Raw genomic sequence first — 24,185 nt, 5'->3', positions numbered from 1 at the left:
CACTTAATTTTCAATGACCAATAGCCATTTCACTGAAATTGTTTCAATCAGAATGAACATTTATTGCTCTTACTTGTTATGTTATTTGTGCCTTTGACTGTGAAAGGGATTGATGTACAATTTAGTTGAAGCTATTTTCTGTTACTAATGTCCAAATACTCATGTTATCTTCGATAACTGACCCATTCTAATGTACTTAATCCTCATGAAAGCATTTTCAGAAATAAATCACCTTCAAATCCCATTAATATCGCACAGTGCAAAGAGGATGCTTGAAAATCTGGCTGAGCTAGTGATGATGGTTTCATGGTTAAAGTTGAAATGTTTAAGGTGAACATGAAGAGGAACAACTTCACTCAGAAGATAGTGAGAGTGAGGAACAAGATGACAGCACAGGTGGTTGACGTGATTCTGATTTCAACATTGAAGTGAAATTTAGATAGGTACATGGATGGGAGTGCTATAGCATAGTGCAGCTCAATGGACCCAGGCAGATCAATGGATTGGCATGGATTGATCAGCCTTTGGGACTTTTTTCTGTGCTGTCATGTTCTATGAACCTATAAGCATGACTCCAGCACAGTGAAACTTTCTTGCTCCAATCTGATGTATTTTCATTGGTATTGACTGTAAAAGAGATTGCTGTATAATTTAATTAAAGCTATCCTATCCCTCACATTATCCAAATCTTTTTATCAATCTCTGCTCATAGGATTTAACAGTTTTTCATTCTCCTTATCAATTGATGCCTTGAGAGTCATGGACAATAACAGAATTTCAACTGAAGATATGTGAGTGTATATTTCAAAGGAAAAGGAAAAAGGAAAAGTGGTCAAAGAAATCCCAATTATATTCACTCGAAAGACTGGGATGGAAACGTTCAGATCATACCTGTTAGTGTTGGTGAGATCGTCACTGCAAAAGAGAAAATTATAAAATTGAATATGAAACTATCGAATGCAGAATTTAAGATGTCGATGTGATTGTATCAAATGCAGAATAGTTCACAGTTAATGGTGCTGAAATGCGTCAAATGTTCTCCAGTGACAAGCTTCCATCTGCTCTGATTGACAGAGGATGTCAGAGAAGTTTCTCCAAAATAACCACTCTAATAACTTAACCTTCATCTCCCTCATACACATTGTAAAGTTACAAGAAAGCGATGAATTTTGTATTAACCATAAAGAAATTTTATCTCAGGTCACTTTCCTGCAATGGAAATCATCTGATACTTTTTCTTCAATGAGCCAAACCTTGCATGCTGTAGTGATGGCTTCGTGGATTGGCACAACTTACTGAATGATCTATCGCTCAATCAATTGCATCTCAGTATTTCTCCAAATCAAAGCGATCCTTGAAAATTCTGATCTAATTTAGTCCTGCTGTGGTACAAATTTTACGGTTATCGATCTGAATAAATGTTGGCTTCAGAACCGTTTGCTGTTGTAAACCTTAAACAGCAACATTGCCCAGTTTTGAGAAGTGCTTGTGAATTGGTCCTGGAATCCAAAACTCAGCTGGGAGTTCATTGTTTCCTAAGTAAATTCCACCGAGGACCAGGAAATATGAGAGAATTTTAAAGTATTCATCTCTCAGTCAAAAATATTGCCCAGCCACTAGAGGGAATGGAAGTCAAAACTGATTAAAATAATCCCTTCAATGTGCAGGGAGCTCAGTTGAGTACTATTTCTCTGAAATATTGTCAGAAAGCAAATATATTATAACAGAGTATCTTTGAAAGGTAAGAATTGATATGAGAAAATATATTGAAATATCAAGTTCCATTCACTTAATTTTCAATGACCAATAGCCATTTCACTGAAATTGTACAATCAGAATGAAAAATTATTGCTCCTGCCTGTCATGTTATTTGTGCCATTAACTGTAAAAGAGATTGATGTACAATTTAGTTGAAGCTATTTTCTATGAGTATTGTCAAAGTACTCGTTATCTTAGGTAACTGAGCCAGTCTAATGTACTTAATACTCATGAAAGCATTTTCAGAAATAAATCACCTTCAAATCCCGTTAGTATCGCACCGTGCAAAGAGGATGCCTGAAAATCTGACTGAGGTAGTGATCGTGCTTTCAGCTTTAACACTGAAATGTTTAAGTTGAACATGAAGAGGAACAACTTCACTCAGAAGATAGTGAGAGTGAGGAACAAGATGACAGCACAGGTGGTTGACGTGATTCTGATTTCAACATTGAAGTGAAATTTAGATAGGTACATGGATGGGAGTGCTATAGCATAGTGCAGCTCAATGGACCCAGGCAGATCAATGGATTGGCATGGATTGATCAGCCTTTGGGCCTTTTTTCTGTGCTGTCGTGTTCTATGAACCTATAAGCATGACTCCAGAACAGTGAAACTTTCTTGCTCCAATCTGATGTCCTTTCATTGGCATTGACTGTAAAAGAGATTGCTGTTTAATTTAATTTAAGCTATCCTATACCTTACTTTATCCAGATCTTTTTATCAATCTCTGCTCATAGGATTTAACAGTTTTTCATTCTCCTTATCAATTGATGCCTTAATCCCTTTAGAGTCATGATCAATAACAGAATATCAACTGAAGATATTTGTGTGAATAATTTAAAGGTCAAAGGAAAAGTGGTCAAAGAAATCCCAATTATATTCACTCGAAAGACTGGGATGGAAACGTTCAGATCATACCTGTTGGTGTTGGTGAGGTCGTCACTGAAAAAGAGAAAATTATAAAATTTAATATGAAACTATCGAATGCAGAATTTCAGACGTCGATGTGATTGTATCAAATGCAGAATAGTTCACAGTTAATGGTGCTGAAATTCGTCAAATGTTCTCCAGTGACAAACTTCCGTCTTCTCTAATTGCCAGAGGATGTCAGAGAAGCTTCTACAAAATAACCACTCTAATAACTTAACCTTCATCTCCCTCATACACATTGTAAAGTTACAAGAAAGCAATGAATTTTGTATTAACCATAAAGACATTTTATCTCAGGTCACTTTCCTGCAATGGAAATCATCTGATACTTTTTCTTCAATGAGCCAAACTGTGCATGCTGCAGTGATGGCTTCGCGGATTGGCACAACTTTCTAAATGATCTATCGCTCAAATCATTTGCATCTCAGTATTCTTCCAAATCAAAGCGGCCCTTCAAAATTCTGAGCAAATTTAGTCCTGTTGTGGTTCAACTTTTACTGTTATCCAGCTGAATAAATTGATTGCTTCAGAACCGCTTGCTGTTGTAAATCTTACACAGCAACATTGCCCAGTTTTGGGAAGTACTTGTGAAGTGTTCCTGGAATCCAAAACTGAGCAAGGACTGCATTGTTTCCTAAGTAAATTCCACAAAGGACCAGGAAATATGAGAGAATTTTAAAGTCTTCATCTCTCAGTCAAAAATATTGCCCAGCCACAAGAGGGAATGGAAGTCAGAACTCATTAAAATAATCCCTCCAATGTGCAGGGAGCTCAGTTGAGTACTATTTCTCTGAAATATTGTCAGAAAGCAAATATATTATAACAGAGTATCTTCTAAAGGTAAGAATTGATATGAGAAAATATATTGAAATATCAAGTTCCATTCACTTAATTTTCAATGACCAATAGCCATTTCACTGAAATTGTATAATCAGAATGAAAATTTATTGCTCCTGCCTGTCATGTTATTTGTGCCATTAACTGTAAAAGAGATTGATGTACAATTTAGTTGAAGCTATTTTCTATTAGTATTGTCAAAGTGCTCGTTATCTTAGATAACTGAGCCAGTCTAATGTAGTTAATACTCATGAAAGCATTTTCAGAAATAAATCACCTTCAAATCCCATTAGTATCGCACCGTGCAAAGAGGATGCTTGAAAATCTGGCTGAGGTAGTGATCATGCTTTCAGCTTTAACACTGAAATGTTCAAGTTGAACATGAAGAGGAACAACTTCACTCAGAAGATAGTGAGAGTGAGGAACAAGATGACAGCACAGGTGGTTGACGTGATTATGATTTCAACATTGAAGTGAAATTTAGATAGGTACATGGATGGGAGTGCTATCGCATAGTGCAGCTCAATGGACGCAGGCAGATCAATGGATTGGCATGGATTGATCAGCCTTTGGGCCTTTTTTCTATGCTGTCGTTTTCTATGAACCTATAAGCATGACTCCAGCACAGTGAAACTTTCTTGCTCCAATCTGATGTCCTTTCATTGGCATTGACTGTAAAAGAGATTGCTGTTTAATTTAATTTAAGCTATCCTATACCTTACTTTATCAGGATCTTTTTATCAATCTCTGCTCCTAGGATTTGACAGTTTTTCATTCTCCTTATCAATTGATGCCTTAATCCCTTTAGAGTCATGGTCAATAACAGAATATCAACTGAAGATATTTGTGTGAATATTTCAAAGGAAAAAGGAAAAGTTGTCAAAGAAATCCCAATTATATTCACTTGAAAGACTGGGATGGAAACGTTCAGATCATACCTGTTGGTGTTGGTGAGGTCGTCACTGAAAAAGAGAAAATTATAAAATTTAATATGAAACTATCGAATGCAGAATTTCAGACGTCGATGTGATTGTATCAAATGCAGAATAGTTCACAGTTAATGGTGCTGAAATGCGTCAAATGTTCTCCAGTGACAAGCTTCCGTCTTCTCTGATTGCCAGAGGATGTCAGAGAAGTTTCACCAAAATAACTACTCTAATAACTTAACCTTCATCTCCCTCATACACATTGTAAAGTTACAAGAAAGCGATGAATTTTGTATTAACCATGAAGAAATTTTATCTCAGGTCACTTTCCTGCAATGGAAATCAACTGATACTATTTCTTGAATGAGCTAAACCTTGCATGCTGTAGTGATGGCTTCGTGGATTGGCACAACTTACTGAATGATCTATCGCTCAAATCATTTGCATCTCACTATTTTTCCAAATCAAATCGATCCTTGAAAATTCAAATCTAATTTAGTCCTGCTGTGGTACAAATTTTACGGTTATCGGTCTGAATAAATGTTGGCTTCAGAACCTTTTGCTGTTGTAAACCTTACACAGCAACATTGCCCAGTTTTGAGAAGTGCTTGTGAAGTGGTTCTGTAATCCAAAACTTAGCTGGGAGTTCATTGTTTCCTTAGTAAATTCCACCGAGGACCAGGAAATATGAGAGAATTGTAGAGCCTTGTAATGTATTCATTTCTCAGTCAAAAATATTGCCCAGCCACTCGCGGGAATGGAAGTCAGAAATGATTAAAATAATCCCTCCAATGTGCAGGGAGTACTATTTCTCTGAAATATCGTCAGAAAGCAAATATTTTATCTCTAATTATATCAGAGTATCTTCTAAATGTTAGAATTGATGTGAGAAAATATATTGAAATATCAAGTTCAATTCACTTAATTTCCAATGACCAATAGCCATTTCACTGAAATTGTTACAATCAGAACGAACATTTATTGCTCTTACTTGTTATGTTATTTGTGCCTTTGACTGTGAAAGAGATTGATGTACAATTTAGTTGAAGCTATTTTCTATTAGTAATGTCCAAATACTCATGTTATCTTAGATAACTGACCCATTCTAATGTACTTAATCCTCATGAAAGCATTTTCAGAAATAAATCACCTTCAAATCCCGTTAATATCGCACAGTGCAAAGAGGATGCTTAAAAATCTGGCTGAGCTAGTGATGATGGTTTCATGGTTAAAGTTGAAATGTTTAAGGTAAACATGAAGAGGAACATCTTCACTCAGAAGATAGTGAGAGTGAGGAACAAGATGACAGCACAGTTGGTTGACGTGATTCTGATTTCAATATTGAAGTGAAATTTAGATAGGTACATGGATGGGAGTGCTATAGCATAGTGCAGCTCAATGGACCCAGGCAGATCAATGGATTGCCATGGATTGATCAGCCTTTGGGCCTTTTTTCTGTTCTCTTGTGTTCTATGAACGTATAAGCACAGTGAAACTTTCTTGCTCAAATCTGATGTCTTTTCATTGGTATTGACTGTAAAAGAGATCGCTGTATAATTTAATTAAAGCTATCCTATACCTCACATTATCCAAATCTTTTTATCAATCTCTGCTCATAGGATTTAACAGTTTTTCATTCTCCTTATCAATTGATGCCTTGAGAGTCATGGACAATAACAGAATTTCAACTGAAGATATGTGTGTGTATATTTCAAAGGAAAAGGAAAAAGGAAAAGTGGTCTAAGAAATCCCAATTATATTCACTTGAAAGACTGGGATGGAAACGTTCAATCATACCTGTTGGTGTTGGTGAGTTCGTCACTGCAAAAGAGAAAATTATAAAATTTAATATGAAACTATCGAATGCAGAATTTCAGACGTCGATGTGATTGTATCAAATGCAGAATAGTTCACAGTTAATGGTGCTGAAATGCGTAAAATGTTCTCCAGTGACAAGCTTCCATCTGCTCTGATTGACAGACGATGTCAGAGATGTTTTTCCATAATAAACACTCTAATAACTTTACCTTCATCTCCCTTGATAAACATCGTAAAATTTCAAGAAAGGGATGAAGTTTATATTATCCATAAACAAATTTTATCTCAGATCACTTTCTTGCAGTGGAAATCAACTGATTTTTTTTCTTCAATGAGCCAAACCTTGCATGCTGTAGTGATGGCTTCGTGGATTGGCACAACTTACTCAATCATCTATCGCTCAATTCATTTGCATCTCGCTATTCTTCCAAATCAATGCGGCCCTTCAAAATTCTGAGGAAATTTAGTGCTGTTGTGGTTCAACTTTTACTGTTATCGAGCAGAATAAATTGTTTGCTTCAGAACTGGTTGCTGTTATAAATCTTGCACAGTAACATTGCCCAATTTTGGGGAGTACTTGTGAAGTGGTCCTGGAATCCAAAACTTAGCAAGGACTGCATTGTTTCCTAAGTGCATTCCACCGAGGAACAGGAAATAGGAGAGAATTTTAAAGTATTCATTTCTCAGTCAAAAATATTGCCCAGCCACTAGAGGGAATGGAAGTCAGAAGTGATTAAAATAATCCCTTCAATGTGCATGTAGCTCAGTTGAGTACTATTTCTCTGAAATATTGTCAGAAAGCCAATACATTATAACAGAGTATCTTCTAAAGGTAAGAATTGATATGAGAAAATATATTGAAATATCAAGTTCAATTCACTTAATTTCCAATAACCAATGGCCATTTCACTGAAATTGTTACAATCAGAACGAAAATTTATTGCTCCTACCTGTCGTGTTATTTCTGCCATTAACTGTAAAAGAGATTGATGTACAATTTAGTTGAAGCTATTTTCTATTAGTAATGTCCAAATACTCATGTTATCTTAGATAACTGACCCAGTCCAATGTACTTAACCCTCATGAAAGCATTTTCAGAAATAAATCTTCAAATCCCATTAATATCGCACAGTGCAAAGACGTTGATTGAAAATTTGCCTGAGCTAATGATCATGGTTTCAGGGTTAAAGTTGAAATGTTTAACGTGAACATGAAAAGGAACATCTTCACTCAGAAGATAGTGAGAGTGAGGAACAAGATGACAGCACAGTTGGTTGATGTGATTCTGATTGGAACATTGAAGTGAAATTTAGATAGGTACATGGATGGGAGTGCTATAGTATAGTGCAGATCAATGGATTGGCATGGATTGATCAGCCTTTGGGCTTTTTTTCTGTGCTGTAGTGTTGTCTGAACCTAGAAGCATGACTCCAGGACAGTGAAACTTTCTTGCTCCAATCTGATGTCCTTTCATTGGCATTGTCTGTAAAAGAGATTGTTGTAGGAGTTAATTGAAGCTATCGTATACCTCACGTTATCCAAATCTTTTTATCAATGTCTGCTCTTGGGATTTAACAGTTTTTCATTTTCATTATCAATTAATGCCATAATTCCTTTTGTGTTTTAGTTAATAACAGAATATCAACTGAAGATATTTGTGTGACTGGTACAGAACGTAAGGCAGTGATGGCCAACGTATGGCAGATGTTCTGAAAGTGTTGCATTGGATGATTAGTAGTTGCGCATTGCACCCCCTTGATAATAATAAAAAGTAAGCCTACTCATGCAAAAAGTATTAACCAAAAACCGATTTGTTAGAAAAAGAAATCTATAACAGGAATTCAAGTAGCTTAGAACTAGAAAAGGGTTTTACTGAGAATAAATCTAAAACTGGCAATTATTTTTAGTGATTTTATTATTTCATGCATGTCTTTTGGCGAATGTTATCTTTTTTGATATTAATCTGTTTTGAATTTAAAAAATGTTCAATCGGTCAAACTGGGAAGGAAGGACTTTTGTTCTGCATTCGTTCCGTAACTGTTCAATACAGGTTTGATACTTGTTTGATCCTGAGGCGCCAGGCGTCTGCACCAGCGGTGCGTCGCAGGTTTTTGCCAGTCAGTCAATTGACACTCGTGCGCTACGGAGTTGTGCTTTGTTCGTCCTTTGTGAACATTTGCAGTTTTGTACTTATTCAAAAATTAAGCCTTGTTTTTACATTCAGTTACCCATCACAGTGCAAAAGAAAAGGGCAAAAGAAAAGCAGAAAGTGATAGTAAGTGTGAACTCAATGAACAGTGGGAAAATGAGTTCTTGTTTCTAGTGGGTCCGTCGGAAAAACTGTTGTGCATTGTTTGTGAAAACACTTTCTCACATAATAGAAGACAGGATCTTAATAGAGACTGTAATACGCAACATCTGACTGAAATAGAAGGAAAACTGAAGCTAGTGCTTGGGTCTGAGTTATGGAAAGAATATGTGACCAAGAAAAAGGAAGAAATCAAAAGAAGACAAAATATACTTTTTAAAAGTCTCATTAAGTTAAGTATAGTTTATCTTGTTCTTATATTAAATTAATATATCAAGTAAAATGCTTAATATGTCCATATTAACATATTTTTACAAGAATTGAATGGGGGTACACGAGTTGTATGGTGCATCTGAACTCGTGCGTGAAAAAATTGATGCATGGAATGTAAAAGGTTGGCCACCCCTGTGCTATAGGGCAGCGGTCCCCAACCACCGGGCCACGGACCGGTACCGGGCTGCAAAGCATGTGCTACCGGGCCATGAGGAAACGATACAAGTCAGCTGCATCTTTCCTCATTCCCTGTCACGCACTGTTGAACTTGAACATAGGTTTGCCAACTGTCCCATATTTGCCAGGACATCCCGTATATTGGGCTAAGTTGGTTTGTCCCGTATTTCCCCCACTAAGGTAGATCGTTCCTGTGAAACCTTTCATGCCGAATTGGCATGAAGCAAATAAGCAATTAATTTATATGGGAAAAAATTTTGAGCATTCCCAGACCCAAAAAATAACCTACCAAATCATACCAAATAACACATAAAGCCAAAAATAAATAACACTATAGTAAAAGCAGGAATGATATGATAAATACACAGCCCGTATAAAGTAGAAATAATGTAAGTACAGTATAGTCCAGAAGATGAAGGTAAAACCGAGTCGTGGGAAAAAAAAATCGGCACGTACGCGCATGCGCACACAGGTGCCCGCGCAAGGCTTCATGGTCATGGTAGTCTTTCCTGGGGTAAAGTGTCCCAGGATTTGACTGCTATTTTTGTTCCTTATTTGGGAGTGAGAAAGTTAGCAACCCTAACTGTAAAAGACATGTTGAGGTGAGTTTAACCCCACTTGAACACCCCCCCCCCCCCGGGTCGGCCAGTCCGCAAGAATATTGTCAATATTAAACCAGTCCGCGGTGCAAAGAAGGTTGGCCACCCCTGTGCTGTAGGGAATGGAAGTCAGAGCTGACTAAAATAATCCCTTCAGTGTGAAGGGAGCTTTTTGAGCACTATTTCTCTGAAATAGTGTCAGAAAGCAAATATGGCTAATTATGACAGACTCTTGAAAGGTTAAGAATTGATGTGAGAAAATACATTGATATATCAAGTTCAATTTACTTAATTTCCAATGACCAATGGCTATTTCACTGAAATTGTAACAATCAGAACGAAATTTACACCTCTTATCTAATCTGTTTATCATGCCAATTCCTGTAAAAGAGATTGATGTACAATTTAGTTGAAGCTATTTTCTATTGGTATTTGTTAGAGTGAGTTTTTTGGGTAGATGATTCATTTACACTTAAATGACTTCGGCCACCAGACTTCTACTTGACAAAGTACTGTGGATTGAGTCCACAACAATGCGCTTCCTAAAAAGGTGTGAATACCAGATGCTTCTGGTGCCGTAGTTTGACCAGAAGCTGTAGTTTCGAAGACAGTACTATCTATGCTTTATAAATATTAATTGTCTTCTATGTTAGCACATAAAATGCCAAATAAATGTATTGTGGATTTAACTTGTATTCCTAAAGGCTGTGGGTACCAACCCAGACATGTTGGCGTTGGAAGGAAAGGATGAAGTCAGAAGGTGTGATGTTTTGTATGTAGCTTCAAAAGGAAGCATTGTCCATAACTTTTTAAGTAGCAATTGCCTTTGTGTTTAGCATATAAATATCAAGCCCACATTGGGCTAGCAGACCTTTCTACCGAAAGCATCTCTGTCTGTATGATCCCTGCTATACCATGTTGTGTTGAATAAAGAAGCTGCTTTATATCTACTAGTAACTCTGTCTCTCTGATGATTTCATCCACGCTCAACATTTGGTGTCAGGAGTGGGATATTTCATGACCCGTCATGTGGCCAGTGTTCCTAGCAGTCTAAGTTGGTGAGTATTTTTCTAAAATAACACTCACACTCGGATCTGTTTGGTCAGTGGTGCACGGACACGAGGTATCACGAACGTGGAGAGCTGAACTGGTAGATATTAAAGTAGTGTGTGCGTGTGCGTGTGTGTTTATGTAAGTGAGGAATCTTTGCATGTTACCTTGGTTAACTTGGTGAGACTTGGACCACCAGTTGCGAAAGGTGGTAACCAACGGTACGGTTCGAGATGCCAGAGTAGGGGTGTGTATACTCGTTGGGGGAGCTGCATTTTAGTGTATGCGTTTGCAAGAGTGATACAAAGGAGTACAGCAGGCATCATGAGTTCAGGTACCCAAAGGTGGCAGATTGTGGAATACGTACTCTGTGGTTTTAAATATGTACTGTTTAACTGCTACCTGTCTTTGATATTTTGCGTAGTGTGGGAATTAGTGTCGGGATATCTCAGGGAGAGGTTGTACCCAGATAGATCAACCAGAATGGTACCTATTGAGTTCAGGCAACATCAGGTTGAGAGCCCTGATGATCCGAGCCAGCCCTTGACCTTGATTATGACTATTCATAAGCCCTTCACCCCCGGGGAGAAACAGAGCATTTTGTCTGAGTTGCCCTCACTTAAAGTCGCCTATGGGAATTCAGAATTCTGGCATCTCGAGGAAATGGTTGAAATTCACCAGATGCACCCTAAAGATATACACGTGTTAGTGAAAGCCAAGTACCTGAGGAATATGTGGGACAGGATGGCCCAGGGGGTGCGGGATGGTACATGGGCAACTTACCGGGAGTGCCAGTAACGAAGAAAGATATCGCTCTTTTAAAGGGGAAGTGAGGCAGCGGCTGGGGGGAGGCGAGAGTAGCTGGGGAATGATAATGGCAGTGACCCAGAGGGCTGACGAGACAGCCATGGATTATGCAGAACGTAAATACCGAGCATATGAGGAGTATTCAGGGTTGGATAATCCAGGGAGGGATGGCCCAGTCTTCCTAAAAATGCTGAAGGAAGGTCTGAGCTCAGCCCACCAGGAAGTTTTAGATTTAGGCATAATGGTAGGGTCCACCTACTCTACGATAGTTTCATAGGCCAGTGAGATAGACCAAAGAAAAGGCAAGAGAAATCATAAAGTGGGTATAGTGGATGCAGCTGCTGTGATGTCCCGGAGAGTTTGTTTTGCTTGCCGGCAGCCAGGACACCTAGCAAAGGACTGCCGGACCAGGTATAAGACAGTGAAAGAGCTGATATGCTACAGCTGTGGCCTGTCGGGACATGGATGGAGACAGTGTCCAAAAGGGAGGGGGATAACCCAGGCAAAGGTCACAGCAGACACTCAGTCACTCACCCCATCAGCAACCAGTCTGACTATGGATCAGATAAAAGAGCTAGGAACGGCGCCTCTTAGGGCAGAAAAAGATGTGGCTGGGGGCTACACTGCCAGCACTGATGACCCGCAGTTATACACAACGGCATTGTTAGGGGGACGGCAATGCAGTATGTTAGTGGACACAGGGGCACAGACTTACCCTTACCAACAACCGGACAGGCCAGTTATATCAGGGGTGTGGGAGGGAAAACAGTAAAAGCAGAAAGAAGCGAGTCGCAGATACTAGAAATCGGAGGAGTGTGGCTTCCAGTGTGTTTCTGGGTATGTCCAAATAATGAGGGCACAATCCTTGGAACAGACATCCTACGGGAAGCAGGAGCTGTTACAGATTCGGGAAAGGGAGAAATAATATGGACGAGTCAGCAGCAGCGAACACATACAACCAACAGAATACACAGACTACCTAGCAGAGTTGCAGCTGCCCCAATCACCAGAGACTGCAGCCCGGATGGGGTCTATGGGTTACCTTGCCAGTAGTTCCCAGCAGTGTGGGCTAGACACAAGCAAGATTGTGGTCAAATAAAGATAAACCCAGTTAAAATAGAGGAGGGTCTGTATAAACCCCCTAAGCAGGACCCTATACAAACTGACACACTGACCGCTATTCAGGGTGTAGCGAAGGAACAAAAACACCAGGGGATACTCAGAGAGACTGCGGCCACTCCAGAACATAATGTTTTTCCAGTTTCTCCGAGGGCAGACATTACTGCGAATAAGGCAGCAGGGGAACAAGAGGCAATTGAAATTGAAAGTATGCAGGAGGAAATGACAGAAGCCAGCTTAGTAAAATTATATGAAGAGGTAGAGGCAGAAGAGAAGGAAAAATGGAGGAGAAAAGGAGCAAAGGAGGGACCAGATGGGTGCTGGACAGACAGGGAGGAAAGAGTCGCGGTGGCCCCACCCTGTATTAGACAGATACTACTAAAGTTATATCATGGGGTGATGCATCAGGGAAGGCAGAGCATGATCACAACCCTCCGGCAGGACTGGTGGTGGCCAGGGATGGGCAGGGATGTTGAGAAATTCTACCGCCGTTGTGCCATTTGTGCCCAGCATAACCCCGTAAGGGCAGAAAGCTACAACTGGCAAATCAGCCTTGGCCGGGGGGACCCTGGGAAAACATCCAGATAGATTTCACAGGGCCCCTGCCAAAAAGCGGGGGAAAAGCTACTGTCTAGTAATTATGGATCACTTCACCCAGTGGGCAGAGGCTTTCCCATCAAGGGACTTCACTGCCCGCACTGCTGCATGGATCCTAGTTCAGGAAATCCTCCCAAGGTGGGGAACCCCAGTTCAGGGGGATTCAGATCAGGGAGCACATTTCACAGGGAAAGTGATGAAGGAAATGTGCCAACTACTGGGGATTCGACAATGGTTCCACGTACCCTACCACCCCCAGAATTCAGGGATGGTAGAAAGGATGAACCAAACAATCGAGAATGCGTTAGCCAAAGCTATAGCTGAGACAGGAAAGACATCAGTTTAATGTATTACCAGGAAACCTGATGAGATTGCGCGCAACTCTGGACTGCACTTTGGATCTCAGCCCCTACGAATTACCCCCTTATGGGGTAATTACAGGTTGCGGGGAGCCTGGGGCTTACAGGGATAGAATGACCCAATATGTGAAAGACCTTTGTAACCAACTTAGAGTGTTAAAGAACTGAGTGAAATAACAGCAACGAATCGCTGAGAAAGAGCCAGAGGGAAAAGGGGTAGTCCTTCCACAGCCCGGCGACCAAGTTATGGTGAGGGTGCTGCCAGAAAGGCCAGGGTTTGCCCCCAGGTGGATAGGACCACAGACGGTACTCCTAACCAATGATACATGTGTCTGTGTACAGACTCGGCAAGGCAGCCAGTGGAAACACTGGACTCAGGTTAAAGCATACATCTCACCCTCTTGTTGCTCCCACAGACAGAGTGGGGAACCAAGTGTACCCAGTAACCATGTAATTACAGAGAACCTAAGAGAGGAACACCAGTTGGCCATGCCAGACCTGACCACAGCTGATGAAAATGTACCCGGAGAAAACGCAAAGGCAGAAAACACCAAGAGCATGTTGGAAAACCAAGATCCCCCCTCAAGAGCCTGCTAAAGTGTGATGATGATGGTACTCTGTAAAGAAGGCTGGTTGCTGAAGGTAGATGATTTAATTTTATAGCATAGTATAGAAATTATTTGGGAAATAGATGGGGAGGGATTTTTGAGTTAAAGCAGAGACGTCAAGTTCCACCACTTCGATGGCATTTCAGACTGCACACGGCATCTGGAAGCAGTCACCCCAGTCTGAGGAGCTGGGCCCTTTCAGCAGTTGGGCCAGTGATCGACTGGACAGTTTGGAAGGGGGTGCCACCGGGGAGGGGTCCTTGCAGACATTTACGTAGAGGCCACCCCAACCCCTGCCTGTACATCGATGAGAAGGCCTGTGGGTGCTCTTGGAAGGAGAGTTTCAGCACCAGAGGATGAAGGGCTGAAGACAAAGGAATGTGATTAAGCTGCAGTCAGCCTGCAGGGAAAGAGCCGACAGGCACACGAAAGGAGCCGCATTTCTAAAGACTTGGAACAGCATCTCTGCCTAACATTTGGCAGGTAGTTTGACCCGACGCTGTAGTTTCGAAGACAGTGCTATCTATACATTACAATTATTAATTGTCTTCTATGTTAGCATGTAAAATGCCAAATAAATGTATTCTGGATTTAACTTGTATTCCTAAAGGCTGTGGGTACCAACTCAGACATGTTGGCGTCAGAAGGAAAGGACGAAGTCCGAAGGTGTGATGTTTGTATGTAGCTTTGAAAGGAAGCATTGTCTATGCATTGTCTATAACTTTTTAAGTAGCGATTGTCTTTGTGTTTAGCATATAAATATCGAGCCCACATTGGGCTAGCAGACCTTTCTACCGAAAGCGTCTCCATCCGTATGATACCTGCTGTACCTTGTTGTGTCCAATAAACATAGAAACATAGAAAATAGGTGCAGGAGTAGGCCATTTGGCCCTTTGAGCCTGCACCGCCATTTATTATGATCATGGCTGATCATCCAACTCAGAACCCTGTACCTGCCTTCTCTCCATACCCCCTGATCCCTTTAGCCACAAGGGCCATATCTAACTCCCTCTTAAATATAGCCAATGAACTGGCCTCAACTGTTTCCTGTGGCAGAGAATTCCACAGATTCACCACTCTCTGTGTGAAGAAGTTTTTCCTCATCTCGGTCCTAAAAGGCTTCCCCTTTATCCTCAAACTGTGACCCCTCGTTCTGGACTTCCCCAACATCGGGAACAATCTTCCTGCATCTAGCCTGTCCAATCCCTTTAGGATTTTATATGTTTCAATAAGATCCCCCCTCAATCTTCTAAATTCCAGAGAGTATAAGCCTAGTCGATCCAGTCTTGCATCATGTGCTACTTTGTATCTACCAGTAACTGTCTCACCGGTGATTTCATCCACGCTACAACAGTATTGTCTAAGTACCTGTACTCATGTTATCTCAGATAACAGACCACAGTCTACTGTACTTGATACTCATTGAAGCATTTTCAGAAATAAATCACCTTCAAATCCCATTAATATCGCACAGTGCAAAGAGGATGCTTTAAAATCTGGCTGAGCTAGTGATCATGGTTTAAGGGTTAAAGTTGAAATGTTTAAGGTGAACATGAAGAGGAACATCTTCACTCAGAAGATGGTGAGAGTGAGGAACAAGGTGACAGCGCTGATGGTGGATGTGATTCTGATTTCCACATTGAAGTGAAATTTAGATAGGTACATGGATGGGAGTGCTATAGCATAGTGCAGGTGAATGGAACTAGGCGAATCAATGGATTGGCATGGATTGATCAGCCTTTGGGCCTTTTTCTGTGCTCTAGTGTCCTATGAACCTATAAACATGACTCCATCACAGTGAAACTTTCTCACTCCAATCTGATGTCCTTTCATTGGCATTGACTGTAAAAGAGATTGTTGTAGGATTTAATTGAAGCTATCCTAAATGGTGCTGATACGTGTCAAATGTTCCCCATTGACAAGGTTCCATCTTCTCTGATTGACAGAGGATGTCAGAGACGTTCTTCCAAAATAATCATTCTAATAACTTGACCTTCATCTCCGTCATGCACATCATAAAGTTTCAAGAAAGGGATGAATATTATATTAACCATAAACAAATTTTATCTCAGGTCACTTTCCTGCAGTGGAAATCAACTGATTTTTTTTCTTCAATGAGCCCAACCTTGCATGCTGTAGTGATGGCTTCGTGGATTGGCACAACTTACTCAATCATCTATCCCTCAATTCATTTGCATCTCACTATTCTTCCAAATCAAACCGGCCCTTCAAAATTCTGAGCTAATTTTGTCCTGTTGTGGTTCAACTTTCACTGTTATCAAGCTGAATAAATTGTTTGCTTCAAAACCACATGCTGTTGTAAATCTTACACAGCAACATTGCCCAGTTTTGAGAAGTGCTTGTGAAGTGGCCCTGGAAACCAAAAATTAGCAGGCAACTTCATCGTTTCCTGAATAAGTTGCACAGAGGACGAGGGAATATTGGAGACTCTTAGCATGTCCATTTTTCTGGAAAAAGAATATTGCTCATCTCCTGTAAAGAATGCAAGTCAGACCTGACTGAAATCATCACTTGACTGAGAAGGGAACATCGTTGAGCACTATTTCTCTGGAAGAGTGTCAGAAGGCAAATAACCATATAACAATTACAGCACGGAAACAGGTCATCTCGGCCCTTCTAGTCCATGCCGAACTCTTTTTCTCACCTAGTTATTCATAGAAACATAGAAACATAGAAAATAGGTGCAGGAGTAGGCCATTCTGCCCTTCGAGCCTGCACCACCATTTATTATGATCATGGCTGATCATCCAACTCAGAACCCCGCCCCAGCCTTCCCTCCATACCCCCTGACCCCCGTAGCCACAAGGGCCATATCTAACTCCCTCTTAAATATAGCCAATGAACTGGCCTCAACTGTTTCCCGTGGCAGAGAATTCCACAGATTCACCACTCTCTGTGTGAAGAAGTTTTTCCTAATCTCAGTCCTAAAAGGCTTCCCCTCTATCCTCAAACTGTGGCCCCTCGTTCTGGACTTCCCCAACATCGGGAACAACCTTCCTGCATCTAGCCTGTCCAATCCCTTTAGGATTTTATACGTTTCAATCAGATCCCCCCTCAATCATCTAAATTCCAATGAATACAAGCCCAGTTCATCCAGTCTTTCTTCATATGAAAGTCCTGCCATCCCAGGAATCAATCTGGTGAAACTTCTTTGTACTCCCTCTATGGCAAGAATGTCTTTCCTCAGATTAGGGGACCAAAACTGCACACAATACTCCAGGTGTGGTCTCACCAAGGCCTTGTACAACTGCAGTAGTACCTCCCTGCGCCTGTACTCGAATCCTCTCGCTATAAATGCCAGCATACCATTTGCCTTTTTCACCGCCTGCTGTACCTGCATGCCCATTTTCAATGACTGGTGTACAATGACACCCAGGCCTCGTTGCATCTCCCCCTTTCCTAATCGGCCACCATTCAGATAATAACCTGTTTTCCTGTTTTTGCCACCAAAGTGGATAACCTCACATTTATCCACATTAAATTGTATCTGCCATGAATCTGCCCACTCACCTAACCTATCCAAGTCACCCTGCATCCTCTTAGCATCCTCCTCACAGCTAACACTGCCACCCAGCTTCGTGTCATCTGCAAATTTGGAGTTGCTGCATTTAATTCCCTCTTCTAAGTCATTAATATATATTGTAAACAACTGGGGTCCCAGCACTGAGCCTTGCGGTACCCCACTAGTCACTGTCTGCCATTCTGAAAAGGTCCCGTTTATTCCCACTCTTTGCTTCCTGTCTGCCAACCAATTCTCTATCCACATCAATACCTTACCCGCAATACCGTGTGCTTTAAGTTTGCACACTAATCTCCTGTGTGGGACCTTGTCAAAAGCCTTTTGAAAATCCAAATATATCACATCCACTGGTTCTCCCCTATCCACTCTACTAGTTACATCCTCAAAAAATTCTATGAGATTCGTCATTTTCCTTTCACAAATCCATGCTGACTTTGTCCGATGATTTCTCCGCTTTCCAAATGTGCTGTTATCACATCTTTGATAACTGACTCTAGCAGTTTCCCCACCACCGATGTTAGGCTAACCAGTCTATAATTCCCCAGTTTCTCTCTCCCTCCTTTTTCAAAAAGTGGGATTACATTAGCCACCCTCCAATCCTCAGGAACTAATCCAGAATCTAAAGCGTTTTGAAAAATTATCACTAATGCATCCACTATTTCTTGGGCTACTTTCTTAAGCACTCTGGGATGCAGACCATCTGGCCCTGGGGATTTATCTGCCTTTAATCCCTTCAATTTACCTAACACCACTTCCCTACTAACATGTATTTCCCTCATTTCCTCCATCTCACTAGACCCTCTGTCCCCTACTATTTCTGGAAGATTATTTATGTCCTCCTTAGTGAAGACAGAACCAAAGTAGTTATTCAATTGGTCTGCCATGTCCTTGCTCCCCATAATCAATTCACCTGTTTCAGTCGGTAAGGAACCTACATTTGTCTTAACCAATCTTTTTTCTTTTCACATATCTGTAAAAGCTTGTACAGTCAGTTTTTATGTTCCCTGCAAGTTTTCTCTCATAATCTTTTTTTCCTTTCCTAATTAAGCCCTTTGTCCCCCTCTGCTGGACTCTGAATTTCTCCCAGTTCTCAGGTGAGCCGCATGATCACTAGCACTGCAACTCGCCATCACTAACACCATTTTCCAGCAGAAAGACAGTCTGAAGACAACCTGGATACATCAGCGTTCCAAGCATTGGCACCTCATAGACTACATCTTGGTTCGCCAGAGAGACCTTACTCACCCGAGTGATGCCCAGCACAGAGTGTCATACGGACCATCGTCTTGTCCGCTGCAAACTCAGTCTCCATTTCAAACCCAAACCAAAGAGAGAAGGCACTCCAAGGAAGAAGTTTCAGGTTGGCAACCTCCAGTCAGCTGAAGTGAAAGCTGACTTTCAGACAAATCTTCAGTCGAGGCTTCAGGATCCTGGTTTCCCCACAGACTCCTCTCCAGAAGTGCTTTAGGAACACATAAAAACCACCATCCTGCAAACCTCTGAAGAAGTCCTAGGGTTTTCCACAAAGAAGAACAAGGACTGGTTCAATGAAAACAACCAGGAGATCCAAGAATTGCTGGCGAAGAAGAGATCTGCCCACCTTGCTCAGCCATCTTGTCCTGATAAGAAAGCAGCCTTCCACCTTGTATGCAGCAACCTCCAGCACAAGTTTCGAGAGATTCAGAACATGTGGTGGACCAACCTTGCAAAGAGAACTCAGCTTTGCGCAGACACCAGTGACTACAGAGGGTTTTATGAAGCCCTGAGAGCGGTGTACGGCCCTTCGCACCAGGTCCAGCGTCCCTTGCGCAGTGCAGACGGTCAGGCGCTCCTCACAGGCAAGGCGTCCATCCTGAACTGGTGGTCGGAACATTTCCAGGCTCTTTTCAGCGCCAACCGCATGGCCCAAGACTCAGCAATTCATCGCATCCCACAACAGCCAGAGAAAACAGAACTGGACAAGATTCCAACCCTAGAAGAGACAGTCAAGGCCATAGAGCAGCTGAAAAGTGGCAAGGCAGCGGGAGTCGATGGAATCCCACCTGAGATTTGGAAGCATGGTGGCCCAGTGTTACACGCCAAACTCCACGAGCTCTTTGTCTGCTGCTGGGAACAAGGTAAACTACCACAGGACCTCCGTGACGCAGTCATCATCGCCCTGTACAAGAACAAGGGAGAAAAGTATGACGGCTCTAACTACTGGGCTCTCTATCGCAGGAAAAATCCTCGCAAGAGTACTCCTGACCACATTGGTGCCTATCTTTGCAGAAGAACACGTCCCTGAGAGCCAGTGTGGCTTCAGAGCCAACAGGAGCACCACCGACATGGTATTTGTTCTCAGGCAGCTCCAAGAGAAACGTAGGGAACAGAACAAGGGATTGTACGTGTCGTTTGTTAACCTTACCAAACCGTTCAACACTGTGAGCAGGGAAGGTCTGTGGCAATCATGGAACGACTGGGATGCCCTCCAAAGTTCCTCAGCATGGTCATGCAGCTACATGAAGATCAGCGTGGCCAAGTCAGACACAACAACGACCTCTCAGAACCCTTCCCAATAGGCAACGGAGTAAAGCAAGGCTGCATCCTCGCGCCGACTCTCTTCACCATCTTCTTCAGCATGATGCTCGAAAGGGCCACAGAAGACCTTGATGTCGGGGATGGTGTCTACATCCGATACTGCACCGATGGCAGCCTGTTCAACCTGAGGCGACTACAGTCCCACAACAAGGCACTGGAGCAACTCATCCGAGAGCTACTCTTCGCCAATGATGCTGCCCTTGTTGCCCACACAGAGACAGCCCTGCAGTGTATAACATCCTGCTTCACAGAGGCTGCCGAGCTCTTCGGACTGGAAGTCAGCTTGAAGAAGACAGAAGTTCTCCATCAGCCCGCACCTCAGGAAGTTTACCACCCTCCCCGCATCGTCATCGGTGAAGTAGGGCTGAGTACAGTAGCTGAGCTACCTGGGGTGCACCATCTTGTCAGATGCCAAGATCGACAAAGAGATTGACAACAGACTGGCAAAGGCAAACAGCTCATTCAGCAGGCTGTACAAAAGAGTCTGGAATGACAAGCATTTGAAGAAAGACACAAAGATCAGCATGTACAGAGCCATTGTACTGACCACCCTCCTGTACGGCTCCGAGTCGTGGGTCACCTACCGTCACCACCTACGACTCCTTGAGCGTTTCCACCAGCACTGCCTCCGCACCATCCTCAACATCCACTGGAGTGACTTCGTCACCAACATCGAAGTCCTCGAACAGGCGGAGGTCACCAGCATCGAGGCCGTGCTGTTGAAGACGCAGCTGCGCTAGACAGGGCACATCTCCAGGATGGAGGATCATCGCCTGCCCAAGATTGTGCTGTATGGCGAACTCTCCACTGGCCACCGTGAGAGAGGGGCACAGAAGAAGTGGTACAAGGACTCTCTGAAGAAATCCCTTGGTGCCTGTCACATTGACCATCGCCAGTGGTCTAATCTAGCCTCCGATCGCAAGGACTGGTGACACACCATTCACCAGTCTGTCTCTTCCTCCGAGAACGCACGCAGGGCTGGCATTGAGGACAAAGGGAGAAGGAGGAAGAACCGTGACACAGCAGCACCAAACCCAGAACAGAATTTCCCTTGCAGCCGCTGTGGCCGGACCTGCCTGTCCCGTATTGGCCTCGTCAGCCACCAGCGAGCTCGCAGCGGACGCGGGCAGCCCCCTTCCTAAATCTTCATTCGGGAAGCCAAGCCATGAGTGAGTGAGTGATTTTTAATAACACACACCACTGAAAATATAAAGGCAATTTGGACAATTTTCTTGTACTTATTTCTCCTTTTACATTTATGTTGAGCTTGCAAACTGATAAATGTTTTTAGTAAATTTACAGTACATCGGTTGAAGGAACATAAACAAGAATAAATCTATTCTTTCCTTCATTTCCTTCCATATTTAAAATTATTTATGTCTTACCTTGATCACACGTTGCTCTGGATAACAGGCAATAAATAATCCCAAGAAGAACCGCTATTTTCACTGATTGAGCCAACATGTTTCTCTTAGGCTGCTTTCAACTCTAGCTGAAGCCTTGTGTAGCTTGCTTTGTGTTGCTGACAATTCGAAACTGTAATTTAGGTGTGTCAAGAAGGGCTAATTGGAATGAATAACCAAATTGCAGTGGTATTAATGGACTTTGAATCTTTATATGTTATATATTACATCAGCCTTTGATTGGATTTACTTAAGATGTGACAGCCATTTTGTGATGAAATCTAGCAATCTGGTCTGTTCTAGGTTTAAAAGTAAAGTTTACCCACCACCACCCCCCCCCAAAAAAGGGAGAAAAAGGTGGAATATCTCAATACTTATCAATTAAGGAGAGATATGACTCCATAGAAAGCTTAGAGCACAAAAAATAATTGGCTTGTAAAGCCTGTCTTCAGCCAAAAGAAAATCAGAATTATTTTACTTTTGTCCAATGCCATCTGATCAGTTGACCTTATTCTTTAAGTAATTGTTATTCCCACTTCTTCGTTTGAGACAGAGAAAACAGAAAGAAAAACAACAATAAAGTTTAGCTTTATTTGTCACATGTACATCAAACCATACAGTGATATGCGTCATTTGTGTCAAATGAAATTAGCAAGGATCGTGCTGAGCTGCCCACAAATGGTGCCATACTTCCATGCTATCATAGATTACCTGTGACATATTAACCCTAACCATACATCTTTGGGCACGTATCCAAGTGGTTACAGCATTGGACTAGCGACCAAAAGGTCATGAGCTCGAGCCCCAACCAAGGCAACGTGTTGTGTCCTTGAGCAAGGTACTTAATCACACATTGCTCTGCAACGACACTGGTGCCAAGCTGTACGGGTCCTAATGCCCTTCCCTTGGACAACATTGGTGTCGTGGAGAGGGGAGACTTGCAGCTGGTCTTCCATACAACCTTGCCCAGGCCTGCACCCTGGAGAGTGAAGACTCTCAAGACTAACAGATGCCTTTAACATCTTTGGTATGTGGGAGGACACAGGGGCACCCGGAGGAAACTCACACAGTCATAGAGAGAACTCACAAAATCCTTACAGGGAGCAGCAGGAATTGAACTGCATCCTTACAGCTGGTGTCATAAATCACTGTGCTAACCACTACACTACCAGGCATAGTACAGTCCAAAGAGTTCTCATTTCATAATGAATTGCTGATGTTCATAAACATTAAGGCATAAATAGCAAAGGGATTCTGTCAGAATAAAAGGTAAAGATAACAGGTGTAAGAAACCTTGGTTTTCAAGAGATATTGAGGCCCTGGTTAAGAAAAAAAGGAGATGCTTAGCAGGTACAGGCAGGTGAGGTGCTGATGGAGTAAATCCATTTAGAACAAAGATGAGGAGGAATTTCTTTAGCCAGAGGGTGGTGAATCTGTGGAATTCATTACTACTGGTGGCTTTAGAGGGCAGGTCACTGTGTGCATTTAAGGCTGAAGTTGATAGGTTCTTGATTAGTCAGGGTGAGAAAGGTTTACAGGGAGAAGGCAGGAGAATGGGGTCAAGAGGGAAATGGGTCAGCTATGGTGAAATGGTTGAGCAGACCCTGATGGGCCAAATAGCCTAATTCTGCTCCTATGTCTTATGATCATATGTGGGATTTTGACATTGTTGTCATTAGTGAAGCTTGGTTGCAGGAGGGGCAAGGCTGGCAGCTCAGAGCTCTGGGGTTCCACTGTTTTAACGTGATAGAGCAGAAGGGATTAAAGGGGGAGGGAAAATGTCAATGCAGTGCTCAGTCAGGACAGACTGGAGAGCTCGTCCAGTGAGGCCTTGTGGGTAGAACTGAGGAATCAGAAAGGGATGACCACGTTAATGGGATTATATTATAGATCACCTGCCAGTCCACATTAGACGAGCAAAATTTGCAGAGATCACAGATTGTTGCAAGAAACATTATGATAGTAGGTATTTTAACTTTCTAAATATTAACTGGTATTTCCATGCTGTAATAGGGCTGAATAGGAAAGAATTTGTTGCGTCTTCAGGAAGGTTTTTTAAATCAGTACATGAAGTCTTAACCAGAGAGAGAGTGCTTTACTAGATCTATTAGGGAATGGAACAAGGAAGTTGACAGAAGTTTGTGTAGGTGTATCTAGTGATCATTAGTTTCAAGGTAATTACAGAAAAGAATCTGGTCCTTGAAAGGAACATTAAAGAACGGGTCTCGGCCCGAAACGTCGACTGTACCTCTTCCTAGAGATGCTGCCTAGCCTGCTACGTTCACCAACAACTTTTATGTGTGTTGCTTGAAATTCCAGCATCTGCAGATTTCCTCGTGTTTAAGAACAAATTCAATGTTTTGATCTATTTTCAATGTAGCCATTATGAAAATCCCCCTTGGTACTATGTTCCTTTAAGGAATAAAGGTATTTATATTATAAAGGTATTAATATTATATGGTCTGTAAAACCACAGGACTCAGAAATTTGTTTTCTTG

At 41.9% G+C, this 24,185-nt stretch overlaps 1 protein-coding gene across 9 annotated transcripts in view; it reads right to left on the bottom strand.

Annotated features, from left to right (window-relative positions):
- The window catches only part of heg1 (heart development protein with EGF-like domains 1), a 126,472-nt gene that overhangs the window by 23,379 nt on the left and 78,908 nt on the right, over window positions 1–24,185 (bottom strand). For 4 of the 9 annotated variants that reach the window (XR_010018466.1, XR_010018467.1, XR_010018465.1 and 1 more), the window contains exons 13-15: window positions 21,670–21,846; window positions 7,220–7,243; window positions 6,249–6,272 (exon numbers count right to left, since the gene is read on the bottom strand). The gene's annotated coding sequence lies outside the window, so the exon portion shown is untranslated. Of the gene's footprint in view, window positions 1–4,454; window positions 4,488–6,248; window positions 6,273–7,219; window positions 7,244–17,152; window positions 19,866–21,669; window positions 21,847–24,185 lie in introns of those variants that run through there. The other 5 variants (XR_010018464.1, XR_010018470.1, XR_010018469.1 and 2 more) reach the window with 5 other exon arrangements.

The sequence above is a fragment of the Mobula hypostoma genome, chromosome 6, assembly GCF_963921235.1.
Source record: "Mobula hypostoma chromosome 6, sMobHyp1.1, whole genome shotgun sequence".
Lineage (NCBI taxonomy): Eukaryota > Metazoa > Chordata > Chondrichthyes > Myliobatiformes > Myliobatidae > Mobula > Mobula hypostoma.
The sequence above is the reverse complement of the archived record's forward strand: the minus strand, read 5'-3'. Positions and strand labels throughout refer to the sequence as shown.